Source organism: Salvelinus alpinus, chromosome 23 (assembly GCF_045679555.1).
Source record: "Salvelinus alpinus chromosome 23, SLU_Salpinus.1, whole genome shotgun sequence".
NCBI lineage: Eukaryota > Metazoa > Chordata > Actinopteri > Salmoniformes > Salmonidae > Salvelinus > Salvelinus alpinus.
Window position 1 is genome coordinate 14077759 of NC_092108.1, and position 8397 is coordinate 14086155.

Sequence of the window (8397 nt, forward strand, 5' to 3'; positions counted from 1 at the left end):
TATTTTTGCTGTAATTGGACAGTGACTAGACTAAATGGAGGATTCTGCAGGGTCTTCCTTGTCATTACTGTAATTGGACAGTGACTAGACTAAATGGAGGATTCTGCAGGGTCTTCCTTGTTATTACTGTAATCGGACAGTGACTAGACTAAATGGAGGATTCTGCAGGGTCTTCCTTGTCATTACTGTAATTGGACAGTGACTAGACTAAATGGAGGATTCTGCAGGGTCTTCCTTGTTATTACTGTAATTGGACAGTGACTAGACTAAATGGAGGATTCTGCAGGGTCTTCCTTGTTATTACTGTAATTGGACAGTGACTAGACTAAATGGAGGATTCTGCAGGGTCTTCCTTGTTATTACTGTAATTGGACAGTGACTAGACTAAATGGAGGATTCTGCAGGGTCTTCCTTGTTATTACTGTAATTGGACAGTGACTAGACTAAATGGAGGATTCTGCAGGGTCTTCCTTGTTATTACTGTAATTGGACAGTGACTAGACTAAATGGAGGATTCTGCAGGATATTCCTTGTCATTACTGTAATTGGACAGTGACTAGACTAAATGGAGGATTCTGCAGGGTCTTCCTTGTTATTACTGTAATTGGACAGTGACTAGACTAAATGGAGGATTCTGCAGGATCTTCCTTGTTATTACTGTAATTGGACAGTGACTAGACTAAATGGAGGATTCTGCAGGGTCTTCCTTGTTATTACTGTAATTGGAGAGTGACTAGACTAAATGGAGGTTCCTGCAGGATCTTCCTTGTTTGATTCCAAAGGGACGATGACCACTAATGAAATCAGGATATACAATTGGATAGGCTGTGTACATTTAACTGAACTGAAGTATAACAAACTATGGGTATTAAATGGTATATCCCATTTAATCACTTTAAACTAAAGGCCTCATTACATATATGAGTTGTGAGTATAGGAGTTGTGAAATGTTGGCCTGTGTCTGTAGATCTCTGCTTAGTTCTGCTATTGCCTTCATGAAAGGATGCTGCAAGCACTTTAGCTACACGTGTGTCTCCAACAAATGCTTTGAGCAGGACTGTTGACATAAACCTTTAACTATGCAGATACACGGACACATCTTGTAGCTTTACATTGGACCTCAGCGTCCAGTCTGCATTTTAGAGAAATAGCTGTTCTGTGGGGTTTTCTTTCTTTCTTTTTTCGTTCTATTTTCTATTTATCCAATAGAAATCAATCTGTTACATTTTCTGTATTTATAGCAAAGAAACAAACACATAATGGTTTGTCTTGAATGTCGTGCATGATTTGAATGTCTAATACGAACAGTTTACTGTGGAATGTGTAGTGGATTTCACAACTGTGATTCTATCAAGATTAAATATTTGTGGCAAATTGCCAATATTGATTTCATAAGAATGTTAAAAAGTGTAATTTACTTTCATCAATAATGTTAAATTATGTTAAACTACTCAGATTTGACCATAAATGTATTTAATATTTATAATTTTGAGAGAGTATTGTACCTATTGCTTGTGATACTTCACAACAATAATCAATGTGAGCTGATATCTGTAGGTGATATATTCCAAAGAGAAGATAATATATAATTACATATTTTATTTGAAGAAACTGAGAAAAAGCAATATCTCGCTCTGTTTGAGAATATAGGATATTCTGGTGCTTTATTAGGCAAAAAACAAAACTTGAATTTTAAAACTGTTAGCTAACATGTTTGTTTTTGAAAATACTTTGCAGCATCACTGTGTAAGCCAGGTACTATAGAAGCTTGTTTCACTTGTTTGCAAATAAAAAGGGAAGACAACTGACCCTGAATATCAGTTGTGCCTAAGTAGGTTCTTTACCTGAGTGACTGAGTGACTGGCTAGATTACATTTGGCCTAGGCTTTAGAAAACATGGCTGGGGTCAATTTGAATTGAAGTAAACAGAAATTCCAATTCAATAATATATATATTTTTTAATTCTCATAAAATGACAAGCTATTTATTTACGTCAAATCACATCCTGAATTGAGTGTCTTCAATTTGAATTGACCCCAACCCTGGTAGAAAATATAGAATAGGACAAGCATGAAGCTAATCAGTAAATGTGGAGATTTGTGTGTATTCCTCTTGCTCGGTGTTCAAACGCAAATGTTTGGCTACCAACACACATTACATCAAAAGATGTGACAAACCTTTTTTTTAATAAATACGTTTTTATTTTTTGGAACCCAAAAGCCCTCATTGTGATAACACTGTGGCAACACAACACACACACACACACACACACACAGTGACCATCTTCAGAGACAGAGCTCATAGACGAGCTCTGTATCGGCATCCTAGTTAGCTTCATCAGCGCACACTTTATCACACACAGAGCCTGACAAACCAAGCTGCTCTTCGATTTCAATCACATACCATTAAATATAAGTTTCAGGACCAACTATTAGACACAGCTAAATACTTCTGTTTGATTCCGTTCTACACAGCACATTAAAAAGGCATTGTTCACGCTCCCTGGCCATGTTCAGTTCTACTCTGATCCAATCTGACATAATCCTGTACATCTATGGTTGGTTGGTTATTTCTACTTTGGTATAAAATATTCATTTTCCCTAATCTTTCTCTGAATCTTCTCATCAAATCCTTGTTTTTCCAAGAGAACCACACAGCATGGGGTGTTATATTAGAATGTTTGTTATATTAGAATCCCCTCTAGGGATTTTCCATTGAGTGGAGCGCAAACAAGACATTGTTGGCAGATCTACTGTGATATATACCTAGGATAGACACCAAGCGCTATTAACTCCAAGGGCTCTATTCAATCCACATGGCGGAAGTTCAGCTTTACAGCGTGTTTGACATTTTTAATGTTCCCCGCGTTAGCGCAGGCTGCATTCACGATAAACGCTGCATATGTCGGCTCAACAGGAAATGACCTTTACATTTCTGTTGCAGAATCTGTAACGCTTCAGCTTTCCAGATCGAATAGAGTTCCAAGTAAGTGTTGGGAGCAAATTGCAGTGGCCAAGCTACTTTTAAAGGCAAGCATCCGAAGGTTAATTATAGGTGGGTGTGTAAGTAATAATACTTGTTTCCCTTATAGCCTAAGAAAAGGCATATCTTTGTGATTTCATAACAGATATGTGGCTATCTTATTACAATCTGGCATAATCTAAAAAATGAAACAAATAAACCATACAAAGCAGGAAAATAAACACTTAAGGAAGCAAAAATATTGTTAATATAATGATGTGTAACATCAAAATAAAGTAGATAATAGTGTAGAGCTATTGCACAGCTACCCAGATATTCAACGTTTGCATACAGAGCAAATGTCTGACATGATTATCCACACACCAAAAGGTCAGCCAACAGAATACAGTGAAAAAGCAAGTAATTTACAGCGTGAAAATTGCCAAATGTACAGCAAGAACACACAACACAATCAAAAGCAGCATAGGAAGAAACACCTTAGGGTGTGACATCACCAATGGTGAAATCTAGAACATTGGTCCCACCAGTAGCCTGCCAAAGTTTGGAACACCTAAAAGGACACGGAACATTTAGCCAACAACACCATGGGAATGCAATGAAGGTCTTAACCGAGACAAAAAGTCCAATGGAAATGTAACAATCACAATAGTATTCTCTGTTTTAGTGGTACATCTCTCACATGAGCACAATTTAAGTTTTTGGAATTGACAAAGCAATAGACGCCTAGTGTGAAAGATTCACTTTTAGAAATGTTTGGTCCATTTATGACAAGATGTGCTCGTTATAAAGCACATTTATAATCTAACGGTTACCGTCTCTCTGGTTCAAATGGCTCTCAAAGAGCAGCCAATTAAATGATATCTCCATCATGATGTCATAAATGATCTCATATACTGGGCTGATGATGACTTCCTATAGTCACACCACTCCTACAGTATGTCATTCGCATGGGTAAGGCAAACAAGGACGTGAAGAGTTCAAAGTTCAAACTTTGGCAAGTATTGGTGATCCCATGTTCCACAAACAAATGTTTAGATTTTTCCTTTTAAAACCTCTTTCATGCATCAACACTGCATAAAAACGTCACTTTGTTTCAGTCAGTAGTATTCCTAAGTTAGTAGAAGATAGTTATTAGTATAATATTGCACCAACGGTCTTTTTCACTTATCAAGAGTGGTTAAATACTTTAGTTCCAGTGTCAGGCAAAAACCCCAAAAGCTGGTGCGCCATGATCATTCAATAAACAACGTAATTATTGCACATGCTCGTCTGAGGACTCCTAAAGAGGAGCTTGAATACGCGTGTTCGGCCTCGGTCCATTTCAGCCCCTAGCCCCTTCTTTCAGCCTTTACCCTGTCAGCGTTAGATCAGCCAGGACTGGATAGATAAAAGCAACACAGCGGAAACTCAACTTAACTTATCGGAGGACTAGGTGAAGCCATCAACATATTGCTTTCACCTATCCAGTCTATTCAGATCTGTGTGGGTGCGTAGAAAGAACAGTTGGTTCCATTAAAAACATAAGGGTTTGAAGACAAGTCTGCTGATGGGACTTTCAAACACATATAATCAACATGACATTTTATTAAATTAGCTTTTGAAAGGTTATGTACACGGAAAGAGGGCAGTTGAATGTTTCTGGCTTGGATTTAGTGTCAAACGCTCCCATTCTTTCTCCATATTTTTGCTGTAATTGGACAGTGACTAGACTAAATGGAGGATTCTGCAGGGTCTTCCTTGTCATTACTGTAATTGGACAGTGACTAGACTAAATGGAGGATTCTGCAGGGTCTTCCTTGTTATTACTGTAATCGGACAGTGACTAGACTAAATGGAGGATTCTGCAGGGTCTTCCTTGTCATTACTGTAATTGGACAGTGACTAGACTAAATGGAGGATTCTGCAGGGTCTTCCTTGTTATTACTGTAATTGGACAGTGACTAGACTAAATGGAGGATTCTGCAGGGTCTTCCTTGTTATTACTGTAATTGGACAGTGACTAGACTAAATGGAGGATTCTGCAGGGTCTTCCTTGTTATTACTGTAATTGGACAGTGACTAGACTAAATGGAGGATTCTGCAGGGTCTTCCTTGTTATTACTGTAATTGGACAGTGACTAGACTAAATGGAGGATTCTGCAGGGTCTTCCTTGTTATTACTGTAATTGGACAGTGACTAGACTAAATGGAGGATTCTGCAGGATATTCCTTGTCATTACTGTAATTGGACAGTGACTAGACTAAATGGAGGATTCTGCAGGGTCTTCCTTGTTATTACTGTAATTGGACAGTGACTAGACTAAATGGAGGATTCTGCAGGATCTTCCTTGTTATTACTGTAATTGGACAGTGACTAGACTAAATGGAGGATTCTGCAGGGTCTTCCTTGTTATTACTGTAATTGGAGAGTGACTAGACTAAATGGAGGTTCCTGCAGGATCTTCCTTGTTTGATTCCAAAGGGACGATGACCACTAATGAAATCAGGATATACAATTGGATAGGCTGTGTACATTTAACTGAACTGAAGTATAACAAACTATGGGTATTAAATGGTATATCCCATTTAATCACTTTAAACTAAAGGCCTCATTACATATATGAGTTGTGAGTATAGGAGTTGTGAAATGTTGGCCTGTGTCTGTAGATCTCTGCTTAGTTCTGCTATTGCCTTCATGAAAGGATGCTGCAAGCACTTTAGCTACACGTGTGTCTCCAACAAATGCTTTGAGCAGGACTGTTGACATAAACCTTTAACTATGCAGATACACGGACACATCTTGTAGCTTTACATTGGACCTCAGCGTCCAGTCTGCATTTTAGAGAAATAGCTGTTCTGTGGGGTTTTCTTTCTTTCTTTTTTCGTTCTATTTTCTATTTATCCAATAGAAATCAATCTGTTACATTTTCTGTATTTATAGCAAAGAAACAAACACATAATGGTTTGTCTTGAATGTCGTGCATGATTTGAATGTCTAATACGAACAGTTTACTGTGGAATGTGTAGTGGATTTCACAACTGTGATTCTATCAAGATTAAATATTTGTGGCAAATTGCCAATATTGATTTCATAAGAATGTTAAAAAGTGTAATTTACTTTCATCAATAATGTTAAATTATGTTAAACTACTCAGATTTGACCATAAATGTATTTAATATTTATAATTTTGAGAGAGTATTGTACCTATTGCTTGTGATACTTCACAACAATAATCAATGTGAGCTGATATCTGTAGGTGATATATTCCAAAGAGAAGATAATATATAATTACATATTTTATTTGAAGAAACTGAGAAAAAGCAATATCTCGCTCTGTTTGAGAATATAGGATATTCTGGTGCTTTATTAGGCAAAAAACAAAACTTGAATTTTAAAACTGTTAGCTAACATGTTTGTTTTTGAAAATACTTTGCAGCATCACTGTGTAAGCCAGGTACTATAGAAGCTTGTTTCACTTGTTTGCAAATAAAAAGGGAAGACAACTGACCCTGAATATCAGTTGTGCCTAAGTAGGTTCTTTACCTGAGTGACTGAGTGACTGGCTAGATTACATTTGGCCTAGGCTTTAGAAAACATGGCTGGGGTCAATTTGAATTGAAGTAAACAGAAATTCCAATTCAATAATATATATATTTTTTAATTCTCATAAAATGACAAGCTATTTATTTACGTCAAATCACATCCTGAATTGAGTGTCTTCAATTTGAATTGACCCCAACCCTGGTAGAAAATATAGAATAGGACAAGCATGAAGCTAATCAGTAAATGTGGAGATTTGTGTGTATTCCTCTTGCTCGGTGTTCAAACGCAAATGTTTGGCTACCAACACACATTACATCAAAAGATGTGACAAACCTTTTTTTTAATAAATACGTTTTTATTTTTTGGAACCCAAAAGCCCTCATTGTGATAACACTGTGGCAACACAACACACACACACACACACACACACAGTGACCATCTTCAGAGACAGAGCTCATAGACGAGCTCTGTATCGGCATCCTAGTTAGCTTCATCAGCGCACACTTTATCACACACAGAGCCTGACAAACCAAGCTGCTCTTCGATTTCAATCACATACCATTAAATATAAGTTTCAGGACCAACTATTAGACACAGCTAAATACTTCTGTTTGATTCCGTTCTACACAGCACATTAAAAAGGCATTGTTCACGCTCCCTGGCCATGTTCAGTTCTACTCTGATCCAATCTGACATAATCCTGTACATCTATGGTTGGTTGGTTATTTCTACTTTGGTATAAAATATTCATTTTCCCTAATCTTTCTCTGAATCTTCTCATCAAATCCTTGTTTTTCCAAGAGAACCACACAGCATGGGGTGTTATATTAGAATGTTTGTTATATTAGAATCCCCTCTAGGGATTTTCCATTGAGTGGAGCGCAAACAAGACATTGTTGGCAGATCTACTGTGATATATACCTAGGATAGACACCAAGCGCTATTAACTCCAAGGGCTCTATTCAATCCACATGGCGGAAGTTCAGCTTTACAGCGTGTTTGACATTTTTAATGTTCCCCGCGTTAGCGCAGGCTGCATTCACGATAAACGCTGCATATGTCGGCTCAACAGGAAATGACCTTTACATTTCTGTTGCAGAATCTGTAACGCTTCAGCTTTCCAGATCGAATAGAGTTCCAAGTAAGTGTTGGGAGCAAATTGCAGTGGCCAAGCTACTTTTAAAGGCAAGCATCCGAAGGTTAATTATAGGTGGGTGTGTAAGTAATAATACTTGTTTCCCTTATAGCCTAAGAAAAGGCATATCTTTGTGATTTCATAACAGATATGTGGCTATCTTATTACAATCTGGCATAATCTAAAAAATGAAACAAATAAACCATACAAAGCAGGAAAATAAACACTTAAGGAAGCAAAAATATTGTTAATATAATGATGTGTAACATCAAAATAAAGTAGATAATAGTGTAGAGCTATTGCACAGCTACCCAGATATTCAACGTTTGCATACAGAGCAAATGTCTGACATGATTATCCACACACCAAAAGGTCAGCCAACAGAATACAGTGAAAAAGCAAGTAATTTACAGCGTGAAAATTGCCAAATGTACAGCAAGAACACACAACACAATCAAAAGCAGCATAGGAAGAAACACCTTAGGGTGTGACATCACCAATGGTGAAATCTAGAACATTGGTCCCACCAGTAGCCTGCCAAAGTTTGGAACACCTAAAAGGACACGGAACATTTAGCCAACAACACCATGGGAATGCAATGAAGGTCTTAACCGAGACAAAAAGTCCAATGGAAATGTAACAATCACAATAGTATTCTCTGTTTTAGTGGTACATCTCTCACATGAGCACAATTTAAGTTTTTGGAATTGACAAAGCAATAGACGCCTAGTGTGAAAGATTCACTTTTAGAAATGTT